Genomic DNA, 22,924 nt, shown 5'->3' with positions numbered 1-22,924 from the left:
TCTGTCGCCCAGGCTGGAGTGCAGTGGCGCGATCTCAAGTGAGCGATCTCAGCTCACTGCAACCTCCGTCTCCCGAGTTCAAGCGATTCTCCTGCCTCATCCTCTCGAGTAGCTGGGACTACAGGCGCGTGCCACCACGCCTGGCTAATTTTTTGTATTTTTGCTAGAGACGGGGTTTCACCGCGTTAGCCAGGATTGTCACAATTTCCTGACCTCGTGATCCGCCCGCCTGAGCCTCCCAAAGTGCTGGGATTACAGGCGTGAACCACCGCGCCCGGCCTACAAAATATTTTTAAAACGCGTCGATCAGTATAAAGCGCTGTGCCTGGCACATCCTGTGCTCAATCTGCTATTGTGACAAAATCGTGCTCAGGCCCCTGCCACCTGCAAACAAAGTCTCTCTCTCTTTGACATTTACCCACCACCGTTTCAACCTGCGCAGTCTCTCCTTTTCTCTCCCCTTCTGAATTTTAACAAATATCCCTCTTCTGTAAAGTGGCTGAAAAAAAAAAAAAAGGAAAACAAATCACAATGGCTTAGACAAATAAGGGTTTATTTCCCCTATCACTGTGAACCTGGAGACCAGCCATGGCTGGCATTGTTTCCCCAGCCCAGTGATGGCAGGGCTGACGTCCTCTGTAATGCGCTTGGGGTTTCCCCCTTGTTTACAGCGTGGCTGATGCTGCTCCTGGCGTTGCATCTGCCTCCGCATTTAAGACAGAAAGGAAAAGGAATGGTTACTTTCAGGGTTAATTGAAAGCATTTGTCACTTTCGTCAATAATCTCCCAGGCACCCCGCCCCCCTCACCCCCCACCCCCACCCCTGCCACACACACATAATGAGATCTAATGAGACTCCTTAGATGTCATTGGCCAAAACTGTGTCACATGGTCACTCCCAGCTGCAACAAAGGCTGAGAAGGTAAGTAGTTTCTCTTTTCCAGCCTCCACAGTGGAAAGCAGCAGGGAAGACGGGAATTGGGAATGGTACACAAGGATCAGTCAGCTATTATAATAGTGTCTACCACACCTTCCCCCTCCGTCTTCTTCCAGCCCCTACACTCCCCAGGACCTGCCTTCCAGCCACCCCTGACCTCCTCCTTCATCCAGGGGCCACCTGTTTCCATTTCTTTTGGGATATCAGAAGCTCAGAACTCTGGGGCTGCACTTTTACAGGGTAGCAATCAGATGACGCTGAGTAGAACCGCATCTTTCTTTTCCTTTTTTTTTTTTTTTTTTTTTTTTTTTGAGACAGAGTCTCACTCCATCACTCCAGTCTGCACACTAGGCTGGAGTGCAGTGGTGCGAACACTGTAGCCTTGAGCCCCCGGGCCCAAGTGATCCTCCTACCTCAGCCTCTCAAATGGCTGGGACTATAGGTACATGCCACCATGCTCAGCTAATTTTTTTTGTTTATTTTTTTGTAGAAACAGCGTCTCTTGCCAGGAGCGGTGGCTCACACCTGTAATTCCAGCACTTTGGGAGGCCAAGGCAGGTGGATCACAAGGTCAGGAGTTCGAGACCAGCCTGGCCAATATGAAACCCTGTCTCTACTAAAAATACAAAAATTAGCCAGGTCTGGTTGTGGGCACCTGTAGTCCCAGCTACTTGGGAGGCTGAGACAGGAGAATCGTTTGAACCTGGGAGGCGGAGGTTGCAGCGAGCCGAGATCACGCCACTGCACTCCAGCCTGGGTGACAGAGTGAAACTCTGTCTCAAAAAAAAAAAAGAAAAGAAAAGAAAAAGAAACAGTGTCTCTTACTCTGTTGCCCAGGCTGGTCTCAAACTCCTGGTCTCAAGCGATCCACACACCTTGGCCCCCCAAAGTGCTGAGATTACAGGTTTGAGCAGCGCACCTGGCTTTCCATACTCAGATTCTGAAACACAGATCTCATCGTATCACTCCTCTGGCTCAAAATCACCCTTAATAATTGGCTCTACTAGAGCCCCATTTCCCTATACTCCCTGCCTTTGAATATCTCACTGTTGCAACACTGAAACACTTAAAGAATCTCCTCTGCTTTCTCTCTGGTTGCTTCTAGGATCTCCTCTTTGACTTTGGTGTTCTATATTTTCACTACAATATGTCCAGACATGAATTTCTTCCTACCTATCTTGCTTGGGATTCATTGGATCTCTAGAATCTGTGCATTTGGTGGTGCTTATTAGATATGGAAAAAAATGTCAGACTTTATGTTTTCAAATATTGCATTTGTCTCGTTTTCCCTTCTCTGTCTGGAACTGCTACCTATGTTAGATCTTCCTGTTGTATTCTCCCTGGCTCCTAACCACTTTTTTTCTTTGTTTTCTCCTCCTCCTCTTCCTCCTCCTCCTCTTGTTCTTCTTCTTCTCCTCTCCCTCCTCCTCATCCTTCTCCTTCTCCTCCTCCTTCTTCTTCTCCTTCTCCTTGCTACTGCTGCCACCTCCTCCTCCTCCTCCTCCTCCTCCTCCTTCAGCTTTCTCAGGTTGAATTCTTCTTTCCCCACCACCCCCATTTTCCATTTATTTTTCTTTCTGGGTTGAATTCTGGATAATTTCTTCAAATCCATCTTCCAGATCATGAATTCTCTATTCAGCTTTGTCTAAACTGTCGTTTAAACTCTCCATTGAGTTTTTAATATGTTACTAGGTGTTAAATTTCTAGAAGCTCCATTTATTTCTCCTGCACATTTGCTTAGTTCTTCTCATTCCTCACCCTTTGCTCATGTTGCTCCATCTTCTCCCGCCTCTTCTCCTGGCAAATTCCTATGCAACCCATTTCTTTCCATCCCCAGGGAGCTTTCCCTGACCTCCAGGATGGACTGGGGCTTTCTTGGGCCCTTCAGTCCCTGGGACTCCTTTGTCACAGCACTGATCACCTTCAGCCATGATTGGCTGGGTCTGGATCTGCCTCCCCCCCTCAGACCTGTGCTTCTAATAAGCAGGGGCCATATCTGCATCCTCTCTCAGGGATAAGTACAGGTGGTTTTCAATAAACTTGTATAAAATAAAAGCAATTTCCTTAGCCCCCCCATCACTCCTTAGGCTTACTTATTGTTTCATTTACTTATTTTTCTTTTCTGTAAAGTATATTACTTACTGCCAGCTACATGCAATCAATTGTAAAATACTTTCAATAACTAAAAATTGAATAATGGTAAAAAAAAAACACACATCAGCTTTCAGTATAATTTGCTTAAATTGTTCTAGAAAACACTGCAAATTTTTGTTTCTGCAGAGTGAAGTACAGAAGTGAGCAGATTGATAATTTTTTTTTTTTTTTTTGGAGACAGGGTCTCACTCTCTTGCCCAGGCTGGAGTGCAGTGGTGCCATCACAGCTCACTGCAGCCTTGATCTCCTGGGATCAAGTGATCCTCCTGCCCCAGCCTTCTGGGTAGCAGGGACTATAGGTGTGTGCCACCATGCCTGGCTAATTAAAAATACTATTTTTTGTTTTTGTTTTTTGTAGAAACAGGGTCTCACTATGTTGTCCATGCTGTTCTCAAACTCCTAGGCTCAAGTGATCCTCTGGCTTCGGCCTCCCAAAGTGGTGAGATTACAGGTGTGAGCCACCGCACCCAGCCCAGATTGATAAATTTATAAACATCATGGAAAGAATGATAGAAAGGAACTGGAGCCACTTGAATGACATTTGGATTCCACTTGTCATAAACCACTCCTCTTTTTTCTACCTCTTGGAAAACATCTTTCTTTGGAACAGAAAAATGTTAGTGTCAGCTGGCAGCCCTGATCCTCCATATGGGATGGAGTAATGGTCACCTCCAGGTCACCATTGGCTTCTTAGATTCTGCTTTATTTTTGCCATAGCAGTGCTAGATCAGGTATTCCAGATAACCAGTCAGCAAAATAGATTTTCTCCACAATGCTTTAATCGCTGCCTGCCTAAAGATCTCTAAACTGTAAGAAACAGACCAACAAAATGGGAGGATTTGAAATTTGGAATACACTAACCCCAGGGATTAACTGCAGTTGGTTATCCATCTCAAATCTGGTGCTGAGTTCACAGCCAAACCACCCCAGCAGCACAGCTTTAATCATACGGGCATGCTTTTCATGGAAAAAGTACCTGCCAGACCTCCTGCTCCTGCATTCAAATTATTGTGGGAACACCAGTGGGCAAAGTCAACTCTTCTGTCATGTAAGTGAGTTCAGCATTTCCAACTGTACATGCTAGATCAAGCCAGCAAAACATCTCTTCACTTGTCCAGCTTTCGTGGTAGCAGGTATATTAAAGAGCTGCCCAGTATAAAAATGCAGCCCACTGAACAGGATTGCTGTAATTGAGCCTCCTCCCTTCTCAATTGCTTCAGGGATATCCTTTATTTTATTTTATTTATTTATTTATTTTTCTCAGATGGAGTCCTGCTGTGTCATCCAGGCTGGAGTGCAGTGACGCTATCTTGACTCACTGCAACCTCCACCTCCTGGGTTCAAGTGATTCTCCTGTCTCAGCCTCCTGGGTAGCTGGGATTACAGGCATGCATCACCACACCCAGCTAATTTTTTTTTTTTTTTTTTTTGAGACGAGTCTCTCTCTTGTCCCCCAGGCTGGAGTGCAATGGCGCGATCTCAGCTCACTGCAACCTCCACCTCCCGGGTTCAAGCGATTCTCTTGCCTCAGCCTCCAGGGTAGCTGGGATTACAGGCGCCTGCCACCACGCCCAGCTAATTTTTGTACTTTTAGTAGAGACGGGGTTTCACCATGTTGGCCAGGCTGGTCTCAAACTCCTGACCTCTGGTGATCCACCGGCCTCGGCCTCTCAAAGTGCTGGGATTACAGGCATGAGCCACCGCGCCCGGCCAATATCCTTTATTCTTAAGGTTTCCTCCCCCGTCTTGGCTTTATAATCCCCTTTCCTCAATGTTAACTCCATGGAGTCGTAGCTGTGACTCAATAGTATAATGATTAAAAGAGAAAGCTTTGGCTTCTATAAGAATTTTATACCATTTGGTATAGGCTTAAACAATAACTGGACTAAGGCTGGGCGCGGTGGCTCACACCTGTAATCCAAGGAGTTCGAGACCAGCCTGTGCAACATGGCAAGACCCCATCTCTACAAAAAAATACAAAAATTAGTCTGGCGTGGTGGTGTGTGCCTGTAGTCCCAGCTACCTGGGAGGTTAAGATGGGAGGATCACCTGAGCCTGGGAAGTTGAGGCTGCAGTGAGCTGTGATTGTGCCACTGCACTCCAGCCTGGACAACAGAGTGAGACCCTGGGTAACAGTAGAAGATGTAGATTAACAGTCAGCGCATTCACTAGGGCTATTTCTTTCTCGTAGGCTCCTATAGTCCTTCTGTAGGCCTACAATACTCTCATCTCTGTATCCCAAGGATGCTGCCTTCTTCGTGACCATAGGCTCCCATTTTGCCCCACTCAACTAGCTCTTCTTCAAGATCTGTTTTAACCATTTTTGGTTGAAGGCCAAGAGAATTTTCCAGGAAATAGATAGCATTTTCATCCTTATTCACTAAAGATAAATCAACTGGAGGCAGATCCTGCATTTTGGGGACATAAAAATACTCCCCAGCTGGGCACGGTGGCTCACGCCTGTAATCTGAGCACTTTAGGAGGCCGAGGTGGAAGGACCACTTGAGGCCAGGAGTTTGAGAGCAGCCTGGGCAACAAAGCAAGACCCCCTCTCTGGAAAAAAATTAAAAAATTAGCCGGCATAGTGGTGCAAGCCTGTGATCCCAGCTACTGAGGAGGCTGAGGTGGGAGGATCCCTTGAGCCCAAGAGTTCCAGGCTGCAGTGAATCAAGACCGCACAACTGCAGTCAGCCTGGGTGACGGAGCGAGGCCCTGTCTCAAAAAAATTAAAAACAAACAAACAAAATAAACCTCCCTGAAGTGCCTTAGCTTATGTTCCTGAACTAGGTGGAAAGTGTCCCGTCATCTGCTTGGCGGCATTTGAGTTCAACCATGATGCTCTGCACTGTGACAGCTGACAAATTGTTCTCAGCTAGAATTCTTATGTGATCCTCAGCTCCCAGAACCCCTCAAGAAACTTCTCAAGCATTCTTTACAAACGTATAGGCAAGACCACCTCAAACGACAGTGCCTCCACTCAGGGCTCCTTCCCCTAATCAGACTCAGGTAAACAAACACTTTCTTCCATGTACTTGCTTTTAACTTCATTAATTCACTTCCCCATCTGTAAATTCATTTCCTCATTCATTCATTTATTCATTATTCACTCGATAAGTCTTTTCTTTTCTTTTCTTTTCTTTTTTTTTTTTTGAGACAGAGTCTCGCCCTGTCGCCCAGGCTGGAGTGCGGTGGTGCAAGCTCGGCTCACTGCAAGCTCCACCTCCTGGGGTCACGCCATTCTCCTGCCTCAGCCTCCCGAGCAGCTGGGACTACAGGCACCCGTCACCACACCTGGCTAATTTTTTTGTATTTTAAATAGAGACGGGGTTTCACTGTGTTAGCCAGGATGGTCTCGATCTCCTGACCTCGTGATCCGCCCACCTTGGCTTCCCAACGTGCTGGGATTACAGGCGTGAGCCACCGTGCCCAGCCAAGTCCTTTCTTTTCTTTTCTTTTTTTTTTAGAGATGGAGTCATGCTCTGTCGCCCAGGCTGGAATGCAGTGGCACAATCTCGGCTCATTGCAACCTCCACCTCCTGGGTTCGAGCCATTCTCCTGCCTCAGCCTCCCGAGTAGCTGGGACTGCAGGCGGATGCCACCATGCCTGGCTAATTTCTTTTGTATTTTAGTAGAGACGGGAGTTTCACCATGTTGCCCAAACTGGTCTCAAACTCCTCAGCTCAGGCAATCCGCCCACCTTGGTGGATTACAGGCTTCAGCCACCGCGCCCAGCCTCAATACATCTTTTCTTTTCTTTCTTTCTTTTTTTTTTTTTTTCCTGAGACAGAGTCTCGCTCTGTCGCCACGCTGGAGTGCAGTGGCACAATCTCAGCTCACTGCAAGCTCCGCCTCCCGGGTTCAAGTGATTCTCCTGCCTCAGCCTCCCAAGTAGCTGGGACTACAGGCGCCCGCCACCACGCCCAGCTAATTTTTTTGCATTTTTTTAGTAGAGACAGGGTTTCACCATGTTGGCCAGGATGGTCTCAATCTCTTGACTTCATGATCCACCCACCTCGGCCTCCCAAAGTGCTGGGATTACAGGCGTGAGCCACCACGCCCGGCCTCTATAAGTCTTTTCTAAGCACAACATAGGTTGATGCCAGCAGATACGGGATGAACTAATGAGTGACAGAGGCAATCTGCTGTAAGAAATTCTAACAGCCAGGAAGGCTTCAAGTTGGGGTGATACTGGAGCAGGGTCTGGAAGGAGGAAAGTTGGGGAAAATGCTGGGATCCCACAGCAATGTGAAGAGGGCCCCAGTGGGAGGTCGCCAGCCCATGGGACGCAGCCCGTAGGACCTTAATGCTCCCCAGCATATGAGTAGTGCATGTTCTTCCTCTCTTTGCCGTGCCTGTCAGGAAGCTCAGAGCTCAGCTTGGTGCAAAGGTAGCAACTGTTGTTTGCCAGAGGTTTTGTAGTTATCTCTGTTTTGTCGCCCAAAATCTTTGACCTTTACATTGTCTATGTCTCTTATGGAAAACTTGAAATTGATGGAGTAAAATTAATAATAATAATAAAGACCTGATTCTCAGTAAGTGATGGATTCAGGATGTAAATGCAGCTCAGAGTCCAAGAGTTGTAGAGTGATACCAGGCTTGTATTAGCTATCACTGCAATAATGCCACATAACAAACCACCCCAAAACTCAGTGGTTTAGAACAATCATTTAATTCCCCCTGATGCATCTGCAGGTTAGCTGAAGGTCAGTTGGTCTTGGCTGGGTGGCTCTGCCTCAGGCTAGGCTGGGATACAGGCTCTAGGCTGGGCTCTGGCTGTTCCATGTGTCTCTTGGCGGGGCGAGGCTGAAGGGCCGGCAGCCATTCAGGGGGACAATCTTCTCACAGCAGAAGCCAAGAAGACAGCTCCACTGTGGAAGTGCACCTCAAGCCTTTGGTCTTGTTATAGCCACTGCTATCCCATTGACCAAAGCAAGTTACATGGCTGAGCCCAGAGTCAAGAGACAGGGAGTGTACTCTGCCCACCTAGAGGCCGTGGCCAGGGTGAGGGGCCAATGATCAATGCCACATGCCATTTGCATCATCCAGTCTGGTCTCCACCCCTGTTTCTCAGATGGGTACCCCAGGTGGATCAGTGTGGGACCAGGCAGGGTGCCCTGACTTCCCATTCCCTTTTCACAGCCCCGAGCAGAATCTCATATCACCTGGCTGATCCTCCTGGGGTGAGACCAATTCTGGAAACTGCAGTTGCAGGTGGAAGAACCTGGACTTCGGAATCACAAAGACCTGAGTTCTCTGCTCCCCAAGGCCAGCAGTGAGTCCTTGAGCAAGTCCCACCTACAAAGGAGGAAACTGAGGCTCAGAGGGGTTTAGCGACACATAGTAAGTGCTCCATCAAAAGTGGCCATTCAGGCTGGGCGTGGTGGGTCATGCCTATAATTCCGGCACTTTGGGAGGCCGAGGTGGGTGGATCACTTGAGCTTAGGAGTTCAAGACCATGGTAACATGGTGAAATCCCCCCTCTACAAAATAAAAAACTAGCCAGGCATGGTAGTGTGGACGTGTAGTCCCAGCTACTCAGGAGGCTGAAGTGGGAGGATCACTCGAGCCTAGGAGATCAAGGCTGCAATGAGCTATGATAGCACCACTGCCCTCAAGCCTGGGCGACAGAGTGAGACCCTGTCTCAAAAAACAAACAGCCAGGAGCCGTGGCTCAGGCCTGTAATCCTAGCACTTTGGGAGGCTGAAGTGGGTGGATCACTCAAGGTCAGGAGTTTGAAACCAGCCTGGCCAACATGGTGAAACCCTGTCTCTACTAAAAAAAATACAAAAAAATTAGCTGGGCGTGGCTTCCATGGGTTCCCTATCCCATGGAGAACCCACGGGACCAAGCAGGCAAGTGCTTTCGTGTATTGCTTCATTGAATCCTCACAACCACCTTGCCTTATAAAAGAGGTGTTGCTATTATCCCCGTTCCACAGAAGGGGAAACTGAGGCACAAAGCAGAAAGGTCACGTGCCTGGAATCACACACCAGAAAGTGGCACAGCTGGGATTTTAACCCATGCCTGCCATGCTAGGACCAGCATCCTAGCAGCCAGGCACCATCCCCCAGCCCAGGCTGACTGCCCGTGCCCAGCTGGACTCCAGGGCTTGGCAGTCCCCAGGATGAAAAGAGGCCCCTCCCTGGGCCCTTCAGGTCACTCTGCCTGGGGGTGACACATGCAGCCACATAGGTCTCCGTGAGTTGCGGTAAGGTCTTGGGTCTCTTTATCCCTGGCATGCGGCAGGGGCACTAAAGTGACCTCAGGGATGCGGAAGTACAGGAGCCAGATTGCCAGCTGTGTGGCTCTGGCCAGTCACCTCCCCTCCCTGAGTCTGTTTCCTCAACTATAAAAAGGGATCAGTAAATGTCTCTTACTCATGGGATTGTGGGGGATTAAATTATTTGATAAATAAATGAATCATTTAGGAAAGTTCCTGGAATATAGAAACACAAGAAGAGGCAGAGGAGGAGGGGGGACAATATTACTATTGATAATATTATCCTGGGAAGCTTTTGCTGCCAGAAGCAGGAGGGACAATTTGCTGGGAAGGAAGACCCTAGGAACCAGTCCTTCCTGTGGACCTGGGACCCAGCACACTGCAGGTAGTTGGAAGGGGCCTCAGACCATCTCTGGAAACTCCATTCTATAGACGATGAGACTGAGGCCTGGGAGAGGCAGCCCCTGGGTCCAGGCTGCTCAGCAGAGCAGGCAGGCTGCCTGGCCCCACCTGGCCCCACCTGGCCCCCGCCCTCCTTCCATCCAGTCAGTCCCCATCCACCAGTCCCAATCCACCCAGTATCCATCTACCCAGTTCCCATCCACCCAGTCCCCATCCACCAATCCCCATCCACCCAGTCCCCATCCACAAATCCCCATCCACCCAGTCCCCATCTACCAATCCCCATCAACCCAGTCCCCACCCACCCAGTCCCCACCCACCCAGTCCCCATCCACCCAGTCCCCATCCACCAATCCCCATCCACCCAGTCCCCATCCACCCAGTCCCTATCCACTCAGTCCCCATCCACCCAGTATCCAGCTACCTAGTCCCCATCCACCCAGTACCCATCCACCCAGTACCCATCCACTCAGTCCCCATCCACCCAGTATCCAGCTACCTAGTCCCCATCCACCCAGTACGCATCCACTCAGTCCCCATCCACCCAGTATCCATCCACCCAGTCCCCATCCACCCAGTACCCATCCACTCAGTCCCCATCCACCCACTATCCATCCACCCACTCCCCATCCACCCAGTATCCAGCTACCTAGTCCCCATCCACCCAGTACGCATCCACTCAGTCCCCATCCACCCAGTATCCATCCACCCAGTCCCCATCCACCCAGTACCCATCCACTCAGTCCCCATCCACCCACTATCCATCCACCCACTCCCCATCCACCCAGTCCCCATCCACTCAGTACCCATTCACCCAGTCCCCATCCACCCGTTTCCCATGCACCCTCACCCAACCCTGGTCTCCAGTCTCTCAGATTGAGGTCACCTCAGCTTCTCTGCACTGCAGTGGCCAGTGCAGGCCGTGCCCCCAGCCCCCCAGCTTGACCTCTGACCTTCCAGGACTCCAGGTTCCAACTCCAGCAGGTTAACAGTGTCAGTAATTCTGCTATCATTGCGCCTCCATGGGGTGCGGGGAGCAGGCTGTGTGGGCCCTTGGAAGCTCCCTAGGAAAGGATGAACCCCACAGTCCAGGGTCCTCTGCACAACGCTCAGAGCAGGATGGAGGAACATTGGGGGAAGAAGGTGGGCAGACCCCAGTGTAGGAGACACCAACATCCCCCACCCATATCCTGTTCTGAGGCCAGGAAGAGGCCTGACCTACCCCTCCTCCTCCAGTGAGCCTTTCGTGGCTGACCAGGAGGCAGCTCTGTACAAGGGCTGCAGCCCAGGGCTGTGAGCAAGGGCCAGCCCCACCCCTTCTGGGTCTCTTGTTCCCTTCATAACTGGAGGACAGATGGCAGCAGCACTCAGGAAAGGCTCAATGCTGATGCACCCGGGAAGTGCTGTGCTGCACGGGCCCAGTGGCTGGACAGGACTGTGGGAGCCCACCCAGCCCCTTCCTCCCTGTCTTAGTGTGTTTGGTGTTGCTCTAACAGAATACCTGAGACTAGGGCATTTACTTCTTTGTTTGTTTTTTAGACAGGGTCTTGTTCTGTCACCCAGGCTGGAGTGCAGTGGCCCCTTCAGCTCACTGCAGCCTCCACTTCTTGTGCTCAAGTGATCCTTCCACCTTAGCCTCCAGAGTAGCTGGGACTACAAGTGTATGCCACCACACCTGGCTAATTTTTAAAATTTTTGTAGAGATCGCATCTCACTATGTTGCCCAGGCTGGTCTCGAACTCCTGGCCTCAAGCAATCCTCTCACCTTGGCCTCCCAAAATGCTGGGATACCATGCCTGGGCATAATTAAATTTCGGCAGGAGCACCTCCTTTACGCCTCAATCTGTGCCTGAAGACTCACCGAGGCCAGCGCTGCACGACTCCAGGGGGCCATGCATGTGTCCTGGCCGACCATCCTCCCCTGACCAAGATGCATTCTGAAAAGATCCGGGGGCCGGCTCTGGGCCTTCACACATGCTGTTCTCTCCACCTGGAACACGCTTCGCTTTCTCAAACGCCACCTCCCATTTATTTTTCAGCATACAGTTTAAAAATAAATTCCTGGGAAACCTGCCTTTATCCAGCTGGTAAAGTTCTCCTGTAGGTTCCCACAGCACCCCCTGCCTCAGTCTCCTCCCCATCCTGTCGCCCCACTGCCCCACCACCCCACAACCCGCCGCTCTCTCTGTCTCCCCAGGCTCAGCCCTACTGGTGCCTCCTTGCGCCCGGACACGTGTAGACAGCGCCCTCTGCTGGCGACTCTCAGCTAGCCGCTCAGCCTCGCCCGCCTGGGTCCCAGCTCTGCCCCAGGCTCAGGTCGGGGGCCTGGAGGTCCAAATGAGGCCAGAATCCCGGGAAGAGTCACCCGGAGAGGAGCCTCGGTCTCGGAGCCACAGACCCTGCTCAAATCCCTCTCCTGCCTTCTAATTTTCATGTGGCCTCGAGCAAATCATCTTCCTTCCTTGAGATTCAGTTTCCCCTTCCGCAAAATGTATCCTCCACAACTCTTCCCCGAGTACTTACCGTGTGCTAGATACTGAGTTGGGCACCGGCGATACCGCAGGGACAACGATGAGCAAAGTCACTGCCTCAGGAAGCTGACATAGAGGGGACAGGCAATAAACAATAAACACAACGCGGAATGTCAGTTGTCTAGCACAGGGTGAGTGCTTAAAGAAGTGAAGCCGGACCGGGCGCGGTGGCTCACGCCTGTAATCCCAGCACTTTGGGAGGTCCAGGCGGGCGGATCACCTGAGGTCAGGAGTTTGAGACCAGCCTGACCAACACTGAGAAACCCCGTCTCTAACAAAAATAAAAAATGAGTCAGGTATGGTGGGGCATGTCTGCAATCCCAGCTACTCGGGAGGCTGAGGCAGGAGAATCACTTGCACCTGGGAGGCAGAGGTTGCAGTGAGCTGAGATCACGCCATTGCACTCCAGCCTGGGCAACAAGAGCAAAACTCAGTCTAAAAAAAAAAAAAAAAAAAAAAAAAAAGGCCGGGCGTGGTGGCTCAAGTCTGTCATCCCAGCACTTTGGGAGGCTGAGGTGGGCGGATCACCTGAGGTCAGGAGTTGGAGACCAGCCAGGCCAACACGGTGAAACCCTGTCTCTACTAAAAATACAGAAATTAGCCGGGCATGGTGGTGGGCGCCTGTAGTCCCAGCTGCTTGGAAGGCTGAGGCAGGAGAATCGCTTGAACCTGAGAGGCAGAGGTTGCAGTGAGTCGCGATCGGGCCACTGCACTCCAGCCTGGGCGACAGAGCAAGACTTCATCTCAAAAAAAAAAAAAAGGGGGAAGTGGAGCTGGAGGGGCCAGTGTGTATCGGAGGATGCGAGGGGAGGCCTCATGGGGAGGTGGGAACATCGATGCCCCCGCAGCACGCTGTCATAGCCATGCAAATGGCACGAACGCCCAGCATCCTCCCTCATGTGCTCTCCTTGGGCCACCTCCCAGCTCTCCATCCTACTTACTGTGTTTATCGTCTGCCTGCCCAGGAGAAAGTCGGCCTGTTAGTGCGGGGATTTTTGTCTGTCTACTTCCATGGGTAGCCCCAGCACTGAGAACAGTGCCTTGCACACAGTAGGTGCCCACTGGGTGCTGGTTTATCGATTTTTGCGCTAACCATGGGGCAGGACGGTGCCTCTCACTCAGCCGCCCACTCCTCATGGTGCCTCTCACTCAGCCGCCTGCTCCTCTATCAACTCTTCCAGAGCCAGCACTTGTGATCAAATAGGGGACAGCTGGGAGGCCATAGGAACCTAGAGGAGCCTGGCGGACTCTGGGGTGAGTGCTGAGGGGCTTCCTGGAGGAGGCAGTGCATGCTGATGTGAGACTTGAAAAGTGGGAATGACAAGGAGGAAGGGTGTTCAAGGCAGAAGTAACAGCAATGAAAGCTGTGAGGCATGGAGATTCTTCAAGTGATTCAAGGTAGCTGGAGAAGAGAGGGCAGGTGGCAGGGATGACCAGGTCAGAGAAAGACTTGAGGACCAGGCCAAGGGGCTTGGATTTCATTCTGGGGGTTGGAGAGGCACTGTGGCCTAATATGTGAACACATGGGCCCTGAGTGGTGCCCACCTGCTACTCAGGAGGCTGAGGTGAGAGGATCACTTGAGCCCAGGAGTTCGAGGTTGAAGTGAGCCATGATTGTACCACTGCACTCCAGCCTGGGTAACAGAGTGACACCCTGTCTTAAAAATAAAATGAATAGGCCAGGTGCGGTGGCTCACGCCTATAATCCCAGCACTTTGGGAGGCCAAGGCGGGCGGATCACAAGGTCAGGAGATCGAGACCATCCTGGCTAACACAGTGAAATCCCATCTCTACTAAAAATACAAAAAAATTAGCTGGGCATGGTGGCGGGCGCCTGTAGTCCCAGCTACTCGGGAGGCTGAGGCAGGAGAATGGCGTGAACCTGGGAGGCGGAGCTTGCAGTGAGCCGAGATTGCGCCACGGCACTCCAGCCTGGGCGACTAAGCAAGACTCCATCTCAAATAAATAAATAAATAAGTACATTAATTGACGTTTCAAAATTCATTCTATTTTTCTTTTTAATAACACTTTATCTATTTATAGAACAATTTTACATTTTATTAAGCCCCACTTTCTAGGTGTGAATTCTGCTGCTGTTGCTTGCTGGCAATGAGATGTTAAGTTGCTTAGGCTCTCTATGCCTTGGTTTCCCTGTGTGGAAAATGGACTTAAAGATATTTCAGATGGTTGTTGGTAAGAAGTGAGTTAGTACATCTGGAACATGTATCATATCCAGTAGGGGCTTAATTAATGTTAGCTGTGATTATTACATTCCTGTTTATTTTCCTCTACAGTAAGAGGAAATGCGAGTGAATAATTGGAATAACGGCCATCATTAAACTTAGCGTTTACCCAGCTCTTCCTGTCTTGGTTTGAGTTCTAAAATAGGCCGGGCGCGGTGGCTCACGCCTGTAATCCCAGTACTTTGGGAGGCCGAAGCGGATGGATCCTGAGGTCAGGAGATCCAGACCGTCCCGGCCAACATAGTGAAACCCTATTTCTACTAAAAAATACAAAAAATTAGCCAGGCGTGGTGGCACACGCCTGTAGTCCCAACTACTCGGGAGGCTGAGGCAGGAGAATTGCTTGAACCCCGGAGGTGGAGGTTGCAGTGAGTCAAGATTGCACCACTACACTCCAGCCTGGGCGACAGGACGAGACTCCGTCTCAAAAAAAAGACCCTGAGACAAGAATTTCGGTACTGGGAGTTTCTTTGGGAGGTAACCCTAGGAGGCACCAGCAGGCATGTGGAGAAGTGAGATCAAGGGGTGAAAGCCAAGAAGGAGCAGGTCACTGCTGCAGGCAGCAGAGGCTCAGTGCTCTTGGGCGAGCACAGCTCGGAAGTGTCCCAACAAGGGCTGGAGAGGGTGGCACTTGTCCTCATTGTTCTTTTGCCCTTCGCCCGGGCTGAGCATTCTCTTGAAGCCAGAGAAAGTCCGCAGGGTTGTTGAATATATCAAATAAAAATACAGGACTCCCAGTTAAATTAGAAAACAATGAATGAATTTTTTTTTTTTTTTGGTATGAGAATGTCCCATGTTATTTGGGGCATACTTATACTAAATAATTTTTCAGGCCAGGCACAATGGCTCACGCCTGTAATCCTAGCACTTTGGGAGGCTGAGATGGGCAGATCACAAGGTCAGGGGTTTGAGACCAGCCTGGCCAATATGGTGAAACCCCGTCTCTACTAAAAATATAAAAATTAGCCAGGAGTGGTGGCCCTTGCCTGTAGTCCCAGCTACTTGGGAGGCTCAGGCAGGAGACTTGCTTGAACCCGGGAGGCGGAGGTAGCAGTGAGCCAAGATCGTGCCACTGCACTCCAGCCAGGGTGACAGAGCCAGACTCCGTCTCAAAAAAATAAAAATAAAAATAATAGTGACAATAATTTTTCACTATTTTTTCAAAACTCAATTTTAACTGGGAATCCTGTTTTTGTTTCTTTGTTTGTTTTGAGACAGAGTCTCGCTGTGTCGCCCAGGCTGGAGTGCAGTGGCGCGATCTCAGTTCACTGAAAGCTCTACCTCCCGGGTTCACACCATTTTTCTGCTTCAGCCTCCCGAGTAGCTGGGACTACAGGCGCCCGCCACCACGCCCGGCTAATTTTTTGTATTTTTAGTAGAGATGGGGTTTCACCATGTTAGCCAGGATAGTCTCGATCTCCTGACCTCGTGATCCGCCCACCTCGGCCTCCCAAAGTGCTGGGATTACAGGCGTGAGCCACTGCGCCCGGTCATCCTGTGTTTTCGTGGTATGATGCCGTAGGCATGGATAGGAAGTATGTGGCTGGCAGTTGCTGCTGGCTGCCAGCTAGAAGCTTAGCTGGAGCTGTTAGCCCAGGGCCTCAGTTCTCCGCATGGGTCTTTCTGTGTTGCTTCTTGGGCTTCCTCACAACGTGGTGGCTCATTTCCAGAAGGAGCATCCCAAATGATAACAATCAGAAGCTGCTAGTCCTCTTGAGGTCTTAACTTGGAAGTCCCAGAACATCACTTCTGGTGCATTCTAGTGGGGGTGCATTCTAGGGGTGAAAACAGCCACAAGGCCAGGCCAGATGCAAGGGGAGGGGAAATAGGCTTCACCTTTGGATGTGGGGGTGGCGGAGTGCACAGGGCAGGGAGAAGTTCTTGGTGGCCGCCTCAGTAGATAATCAACTACAGTGGGAAGGCAATTTCCTTCTTCATTCACTTTCAATCTGCTGATTATGCCCAGGTAAAATCTCTGCACAGTGTTAGGGCTTTACGTATTTTGCACACAGTTTTTCCAATTATGGGGTGTGACTGCTTAGTGAGCTATAAAGTTAGTATACGGAATCCAAATTAGTTTTTTTAAAACTTCTTTTTAAGGCCGGGTGCGGTGGCTCACGCCTGTAATCCCAGCACTTTGGGAGGCCGAGGCGGGCGGATCACGAGGTCAGGAGATCAAGACCATCCTGGCTAACACGGTGAAACCCCGTCGCTACTAAAAACACAAAAAATTAGTGGGGCGTGGTCGTGGGCGCCTGTAGTCCCAGCTATTCGGGAGGCTGAGGCAGGAGAATGGCGTGAACCCGGGAGGCGGAGCTTGCAGTGACCCAAGATCGCGCCACTGCACTCCAGCCTGAGCGACAGAGCGAAACTCCGTCTCAAAAAAACAACAACAGAAAACACGACTTCTTTTTAATTTGCAAATTAAATCTGAACACGCACAAAAGTGGAAGGTATGAGCCCTCACTACCGCCACTCAGCCTCGACCCCCACCTGTTTTTATACTTCTTGCCTCTACCCACCTTTGAGTGCTTTAAAAAATAAAACGAAATAGATGGAATAACATACAATAGAAAATATCAGAAAAGGAAGAATGTTACTTTGTGAAAAATTGTGTCTACTGAGTTGGAATATGAAACATGTTTGCAAAACTGTCCTCACACTTTGCTAAAACTCGTTTTTGAACAGAGCACTCATCCTACACAGCCTCTGTGGGGAAGCATCCAACACCATTTAATAACATTGTTTTGTTTTTATCCTATTCACTTTCATTGTTATTGCCTATGAAAGTGACACAAATTTTCCATTTAAGAGTAGCAATAGATAAAGTCCCCCTTTGAGTACATGTATTGACCAGGTGTGGTGGCTCACGCCTGTAATCCCAGGAATTTTGGGAGGCTGAGGCAGGAGGATGGCTTGAGCCCAAAAGTTTAAGACCAGCCTCCGCAACATAGCAAGACCTCGTCTCTGCAAAAAATACATCAATTAGCTGGGAGTGGTGGCACAAGCCTGTAGTCCCAGCTACTTGGGAGGCTGAGGTGGGAGGATTGCTTGAGCCCAGGAGGGGGAGGTTGCAATGAGCCGAGATTGCGGCACTGCACTCCATCCAGCCTGGGGACAGAGCAAGACCCTATCTCAACAAACAAACAAACAAACACGCCCCCCGCCATCTCTTTATAGAACAATTTTAAGTTTTATTAGGTAGTTATAGTTGAGAGAGGGTGTGGTGAAAACACGAGAGTGGCCTCAGCCCAGTCCCACCAGAGTCTGCGGAGCCGCTGTCTGTCCCTGCTCCTGGCCGGTCTGCGGCAATCCCGTCATTTCTGCCTCGGTCTCTGCGTCTATGGGTACCGGTGCGTGGGTGGGTCAGTCTCTCTCTCGCGTTCTGTGTCTGTGTGGCCCGGACGCTGAGGGGTGTGGAGTGGCCCTGCCACAGGCCGTCCTCAGCACAGCCCCCGGGGGACCCCTCATTCACTTCCGGGACCGGAAGGCGACCTGTAGTTCCAGAAGCCGCCGCAAGAGGGCAGAGGCGGCCATAGGATGGGGCGCTGCCCGTTGGGGCTGCCTTGAGATGCGGCTAAGAAACCCGGCAGCCCTGGGAGGAACCACACTCCCAGCGCCCCACATGTGGGTTCGAACCTGGGCTCCTCCATTCCTAGGTTAAGGCTCTTAATCCCGCCACCAGTAAAATGGGTTACTGTAAGCATTAAATAATGTGAATATAAGGTACCTAGTTTGTGAACCTGTTTTTCCCGTTTGCTTGGGGAACTGTGGACCTCCCACAGGGGCTGGGACCTTTTAGTAAGTCATACAATTTAAGGAATTTTTATTTCCCTAGTGCCTGGTACTGAAAGCAGTGAGCAAGGGAATGACATGATTAGAAAATGAAATAGAAGGAAAAGGAGGAGGGGGAGTGGAAGAGGAGGGGGAAGAGGAAAAAGAATATGATAAAATGCACTTAAAAAAAAATCCAGGGGCCAGACATGGTGGCTCACACCTGTAATTCCAGCACTTCGGGATGCTGAAGTGGAAGGGATTACTTGAAGCCAGGAGATCAAGACCAGCCTGGGCAACACAATGAAATCCTGTCTCTACAATAAATAAATAAGTAAATAAATAAATAAGTCAGGTATGGTGGCGAGCACCTCTGGTCTCAGCTACTTGGGAGGCTGAGGTGGGAGGTTGACTTGAGCCCAGGAGTTTGAGGCTGCAGTGAGCAGTGATCATGCCACTGCACTCCAGCCTGGATGACAGAGCAAGACTCTTATCTCTGAAAAGATAAACAAACAAACAATCTATTATCCTACCCCTCATCAATAACCACATTGGGTTTTTGGGTTTTCATACATGAATTTGTGGTCTTTTTCTCACAACAAACTCATACATCCAAATATAAATTTATGAATATTTGCTCACAAACTCAAAGGTGCAAGAAATGTCACACTACTTCATTAAATTAAAAAAAATTTTTAAGTACTTGTTTTATAAACATGCTCAACAGAAAAAATCCAAGCCACTTAGAAAGTATACAGAAAAAAAGCAATAAATCTCCCCCATCTGTGGGGTTTTATATTTCATGAACATCATCATAGAATTCTCTCCACACAGCCTCAATCTATCTATATAAGATGAATGAATGGATGGACAGGCAAGTTTTTTGTTTTTTTGAGACAGGGTCTGGCTTTGTTATCCAGGCTGGGGGGCAGTGGTATGATCTTGGCTCACTGCAACCTCCACCTCCTGGGCTCAAGCCATTTTCCCACCTCAGCCTCCCAAGTAGCTGGGACTACAGATGCGTGCCACCATGCCTGGCTAATTGTTTTGTATTTTTTGTAGAGACGGGGTTTCACCCTGTTGCCCAAGCTGGTCTTGAACTACTGAGCACAAGAGATCCTCCTAACTTGGCCTCCCAAAGTGCTGGGATTATAGGCGTGAACCACCACGTCCAGCTGACAGGTAAGATTTTTTAAGACTGGGATCATAACCCATGCTATTCTGTTTGTGTGTGAACAGCCAGTGACTTGTCATTATGTACGTATGCCTGTGTGTTTTAAGTGTTTTAAAAAATTAATTAGTAGAGGGCAGGCACAGTGGCTCATGCCTGTAATCCCAGCACTTTGGGAGGCCGAGGTGGACAGATCACCTGAAATCAGGAGTTCAAGACTAACCTGGCCAACACGGTGAAACCCCATCTCTACTAAAAATACAAAAATTAGCCAGGCATGGTGATGCATGTCTGTAATCCCAGCTACTTGGGAGGCTGAGGCAGGAGAATCTCTTGATTCAGTGAGACAAGATCGCACCACTGCACTCCAGCTGGGACACAGAGCAAGACTCCGTCTTAAAAAAAAAAAAAAAAAAAAAAGAATTAATTAGTAGACTTTTCTGGGAGGAGCGGTTATAGGTTTACAGAAGAATTGAGCACAAAGAACAGAATCCCCATACATCCTCTCTCTCAGACCCCTACACTCATTTCCCCGTTAGTAACATTTTGCATTATAGCGTGATACTTCTGTTACAACTGATGTACCAATATGCATATGGAATTATTAAATAAGGTCCATAGCTCACATTACAGCTCATTCCTGGTGTTGTACATTCTGTGGGTTTGGACAAATGTGTAATGCCGTATCCACCATTGTCATGTCATACAGAGTAGTTTTGTGGCCCTGAAAGTCCCCTGTGCTCTGCCTGTCCATCCCTCCCTCCCCCAACCCCTGCCAACCACTGAGCCTTTTACTGTCTCCATAGTTTTGCTTTTCCAGAAGGTCACGTGTATGGAATCATACAGTATATGGCCTTTTCACATTGGCTTCTTTTTCTTAGTAATATGCGTTTAAGGTTCTTGAATGTTTTTTCATGGCTTGATAGCTCATTTGTTTTTAGCACTGAATAATATCTAATTCTCTGGATGTACCACAGTTTATTTATCCATTCACCTATGTGGGACTTTTTTTTTTTTTTTTTTTTTTTTTTGAGACGGAGTCTCACTCTGTCTCCCAGGCTGCAGTGCAGTAGGGTGACCTCAGCTCACTGCAACCTCTGCCTCCCAGGTTCAAGCGATTCTCCTACCTCAGCCTCCTGAGTAGCTGTGATTACAGGCGTGTGCCACCACACCCAGCTAATTTTTGTTGTTGTTGTTGTTTTCTTTTCTTTTTTTTTTTTTTTTTTGAGATGGAGTTTCGCTCTGTCGCCCAGGCTGGAGTGCAGTGGCGCGATCTCGGCTCACTGCAAGCTCTGCCTCCCGGGTTCACACCATTCCCCTGCCTCAGCCTCCTGAGTAGCTGGGACTACAGGCACCCGCCACCACGCACGGCTAATTTTTTGTGTTTTTTTTTATTTTTATTTTTTAGTAGAGACGGCGTTTCACCATGTTAGCCAGGATGATCTCGATCTCCTGACCTCGTGATCTGCCCGCCTCAGCCTCCCAAAGTGCTGGGATTACAGGCGGGAGCCACTGCGCCCAGCGTAATTTTTGTATTTTTAGTAGAGATGGGGTTTTGCCATGTTGGCCAGGCTGGTCTTGAGCTCCTGATCTCAGGAGATCCACCTGCCTTGGCCTCTCAAAGTGAAGACATATTTTTTATTTTATTTTATTTTATTTTTTTAGAGACAGGGGTCTCCCTCTGTTGCCCAGGCAGCTCCTAAACCCCTGATCTCAAGTGACTGTCTGCCTCAGCTGCCCAAGTAGCAGGGATTACAGTCACAAGCCACCGCCCCCGGCTCTATTTAGGAACATCTTAGTTCCAAGTTTTGGCAATTATGGGTAAAGCTGCTATAAACATATGTGTGCAGGCTTGTGCGGACATACGTTTTCAAATCATTTGGGTAGACACCAAGAGCTGCATTCCAGCCTGGGCAACAAGAGCGAAACTCCGTCTCAAAAAAAAAAAAAAAAAAAAACAACAAAAAAAACAGAAATGTAGGCCGGGCATGGCGGCTTGCACCTATAATCCCAGAACTTTGGGAGGCCAAGGCAGGCAGATCACTTGAGCTCAGGAGTTCCAGACCAGCCTGTCCAACATGGCGAAACCCCGTCTCTACTAAAAATACAAATATTAGCCAGGCGTGGTGGCACATGCCTGCAATCCCAGCTACTCAGGAGGCCGAGGCACGTGACTCACTTGAACTCAGGAGGCAGAGGTTGCAGTGAGCCCAGATCGTGCCACCGCACTCCAGCCTGGGTGATGAAGTGAAACTCTGTCAAAACAGAAATTATTCTCTCGCAGTTATGAAGTCTCAAAGGGGGATCCTTCCTTGACTCCTCCGGCGTCTGGAGGCTACTGGCCATCCTGGTGTTACTCAAACACCAGGGGTTCCATCTAGGGCCTGCTGCTCACCTCACAGAAAGCCAATCACTGAGACAACGATTATTGCCAAGGAGGAAGGCTTTAATCAGGTGCTGCAGCTGAGGGGATGGGAGGGATTCATCCCAGGAATGCAGGGGGTGGTTCAACATAAGAAAATCCGTTAACGTAATGTACCGCATTAGTAGAACAAAGGGAAAAAAACAGTCATTCCAGCTGACACAGAAAAAGCATCTAAGAAATTCTAACATTTCATCATTAAAACATAGAGAAAACTATGAAACGAGGGGATTTGCCTCAACATTATAAAAGGTATTTGTGAAAAAACCACAGTTACCATCATACTTAGCGGTGAAAGACTAAAAGCTTTCCCCCTAAGTTCAGGAACAAGACACAGAGGTTCACCTTTACCACTGCTACTCAATGTTGTTTTTTTGTTTTGTTTGTTTTGTTGTGTTTTCGAGAAGGAGTCTTGCTCTGTCGCCCAGGCTGGAATGCAGTGGCGTGATCTCGGCTCACTGCAGCCTCTGCCTCCCGGGTTCAAGCAATTCTCCTGCCTCAGCCTCCCCAGTAGCTGGGACTACAGGTGCGCACTGCCACGCCTGGCTAATTTTTGTATTCTTAGTAGAGACAGGGTTTCACCATGTTGGCCAGGATGCTCTTGAGCTCCTGACCTTGTTATCTGCCTGCCTCGGCCTCCCAAAATGCTGGAATTACAGATGTGAGCCACCGCGCCTGGCCTAGTCAACATTTTGCTAGAAGTTGTAGCCAGAGCCTTTAGGTAAGAAAAGGCACCAAATTGAGAAATAAGAAATAAAACCATCGCTTTAAATACGGAAAATCCCAAAGAATACACGCACAATAATTACTAGAGCTAATAAGCAAATGCAGCAAAGTTTCAGATCACACAAGATCAACTCACAAAAACCAGTTGTGTGGTTTCCTGTTTGTTTTTTTGAGGAGTTATGCTCTTATCGCCCAGGCTGGAGTGCAATGGCGTGATCTTGGCTCACTGCAGCCTCTGCCTCCCGGGTTCAAGCCATTCTCCTGCCTCAGCCTCCCCAGTAGCTGGGATTACAGGCGCAGGCCACCACGCCCGGCCAGTTTTTGTATTTTTAGTAGAGACGAG

At 49.4% G+C, this 22,924-nt stretch overlaps 1 long non-coding RNA gene and 1 pseudogene across 1 annotated transcript; both read right to left on the bottom strand.

The window, feature by feature from the left end:
- Window positions 1-536: 536 nt before the first annotated feature.
- Window positions 537-11,332, bottom strand: LOC134808958 (uncharacterized). The gene is made up of 3 exons (XR_010153251.1): window positions 10,668-11,332; window positions 8,254-8,386; window positions 537-700 (listed from the first exon to the last, which is right to left on the bottom strand). It is a non-coding gene; the product is annotated as an uncharacterized LOC134808958 (long non-coding RNA).
- Window positions 3,147-4,324, bottom strand: LOC112206059 (kynureninase-like; annotated as a pseudogene).
- Window positions 11,333-22,924: the final 11,592 nt, after the last annotated feature.

This window comes from Pan troglodytes, chromosome 19, assembly GCF_028858775.2.
Source record: "Pan troglodytes isolate AG18354 chromosome 19, NHGRI_mPanTro3-v2.0_pri, whole genome shotgun sequence".
Taxonomy (NCBI): Eukaryota; Metazoa; Chordata; class Mammalia; order Primates; family Hominidae; genus Pan; species Pan troglodytes.
Note: the sequence above shows the minus strand (reverse complement) of the source record. Positions and strands in the feature narration are given on the sequence as shown.